The sequence below is a fragment of the Alligator sinensis genome, unplaced genomic scaffold (genome assembly GCF_000455745.1).
Source record: "Alligator sinensis unplaced genomic scaffold, ASM45574v1 scaffold468_1, whole genome shotgun sequence".
Classification (NCBI taxonomy): domain Eukaryota; kingdom Metazoa; phylum Chordata; order Crocodylia; family Alligatoridae; genus Alligator; species Alligator sinensis.
In genome coordinates this window covers 166,390-168,637 of record NW_005842087.1, presented here as the reverse complement: position 1 = coordinate 168,637, position 2,248 = coordinate 166,390, and the positions used below count along the sequence as shown (strand labels likewise).

Below are 2,248 nucleotides of genomic sequence, written 5' to 3'. Positions count from 1 at the left end.
TCAAAGATCAGCCCTTGAAAATTGGAGTGTATGCCTTAACTAGGCAAACTAATTTTTTTTCAGGAATGATGGAATGAAAGCATTGAGATGCTGCAAAATGATTACACTGCATCTCCCCCTGCCAGCCTCATGGAAGGAGTGGGGTGAGAGATACAGCACTAACCCCTTTCACATCTGCTGTGGAATTAGCAATAGCTGTTGGCTGAGTAGCCAACAGCTGCTACCAATTTACCACTGGCTCTGAGAGGATTAACACTTTTATTTTTGCCTGAGCAATGCTGGTCAGGATTTGACCATGATGCCAAGAGTCCCTGAAGTCAGAATTCAGCCATGACTCTGGAAAAAAAAATATATTTCTTCATTCTGCCGTCCACAAAAAAAAAAAAGGTGCAGGCCTTATTTGGAGGTGTGTGGTATATGGGAAACTATGTTAGGGTGGGTTTTCTTTTCTTTTCTTTTCTTGCTTTGTTTGCTGAAGTGTCATGGTTACAGATTGGATAAGCAGCTATAAACATTGTGCCTCCAAAGTCAGTTTCAGAACAGCTGCCTCCCAGGATGGAGGTGTCTGCTTTTGCAGCGGTGCCGTAGCAAGGGGGGACAAGTGGGATAACCACCCTGGATGCTGAAGCTAAGGGGCACTAACAGGCATTGCCCAGCTGGGGTGGGGTGTGGAACAGAGCTGTGAGTGGATTGTTTGGGGGGGCATGGGGACAGGGGGAGGGTGGCTCCCACCAATGCATAAGCACTTGGGGGCAGAGGGAGCATATGCTCCCTGGATCTGTGCACAGGGCTAGAGTATAGCTGTTCCTGTGGGCTGTCCCAGGTGCCAAACTTCCTTGCCATGGTATTGCTTTGTAGTATGCAAATATAACTTTAAAGAGTTATCAATGGTATGATAGTATAAACAGTTTCAAGAGTTATCAAAGGTCATCAGAAGTAAGTAATAAATTGAGTTTCATCCTAGTCTCTGTGCACATATGTAAACCTACCAGGAGATGACCTTTGGAATATATGAATATTTTTGTCCTCATTGAACCCAAACAGATGAGGCAGCTGCTTAGTACCCAGGCAGAAATTTAAAATGTGGGTTGGAATCTCAGCAAAGAGAATTTGCAGTCCAAGCAGGAGGCAATGTTAGGTAATATGAATGCAAGGCAGAAATCAAATTCAGCAACCTGAGCAAACAAAGCTGCATGAGAATGCATATGTCTAAACTAAAGGAAAAAAAATAGTCCCAAAATATCAGGCCTAGTCTAATATGAATTAACTACAGACAGAACTCTGAACTGATAAATTGTTAATGGTTGAGGTAGGCTACTGATTTATTAAGTGTTTCCCAAATCTGTCCATTGCTCCACTTTACTTTGACCCAAGATAATAAATACATTTGTGTAAGACCCTTAAACTGAACTTTGTTCTTGTTACTGCTCTCTTGTGCCTAGAAAAATGGTTACATTTTGTTACATTATATTTGACAGCTTCCACTCTTCCATCAAACTGACTCTGAAATACTATTCCCAGCAATTTGTTTCTTGGATACCACTGTGAAAGTTTTCAGTGGCCAGCTTACCACCACATTGTATAAGAAATCAACTGATCACTATAGCTATCTCTAAATCAGCAGCTCTCATTTTAAGCACATGACTATATCCATTGTCTACAGTCAAGCTCTATGCTACAATAGTATCTGCTCTGATCCCATTGATCAGGATGCACACTTAAAGGATCTTGAGTACAGTACCATCCTAAAACAAGCCACTCAATCAACAGAGCCAGATGCAAACCCCACTCCAATCTACTACAATAACAACTCCAAGAGAAGAGCCACTGAATACCTTCTGCTGTAACCTCTAGCCCCCAGCCTGAACACCTGAGACACATCAGTAATGACTTCCAACCCCTCCTGGAAAGCAACAGCCATCTGATAGTAGCCATGGAGGGTAGCCCTGTCTTAGTTTCTCCTCCCCAACCTCAAGCGCCATTTCTCTAGCAACGGATTTCCTAACTCCTATTCCCACCAAGGCATCAGACTTTGCTCTGGACCCAGATGCCAGCTCTGCCCCCTCATCATCACAGACCACATTATCACTGGCCCAAACAACATGGATTATATCTTTCAAGGTTCATTTACTTGCACCACCACCAAAGTCATTTAGGCCAACATTTGCTGTCCCCTCTGCTGTCTACATAGGACAGATAAAATGATCCCTACATATAAGAATGAATGAACACTGATCTGACATCAATA

General features: G+C 42.9%; 1 long non-coding RNA gene across 1 annotated transcript in view; it reads left to right on the top strand.

Annotated features, from left to right (window-relative positions):
* Positions 1-2,013, top strand: part of LOC112550350 — a 4,169-nt gene extending 2,156 nt beyond the window's left edge. Inside the window, exon 3 of the long non-coding RNA XR_003094136.1 lies at positions 1,479-2,013. This is a non-coding gene — a long non-coding RNA (uncharacterized LOC112550350). The remainder of the gene's footprint in view (positions 1-1,478) is intronic.
* The last annotated feature ends 235 nt before the right edge of the window (positions 2,014-2,248 follow it).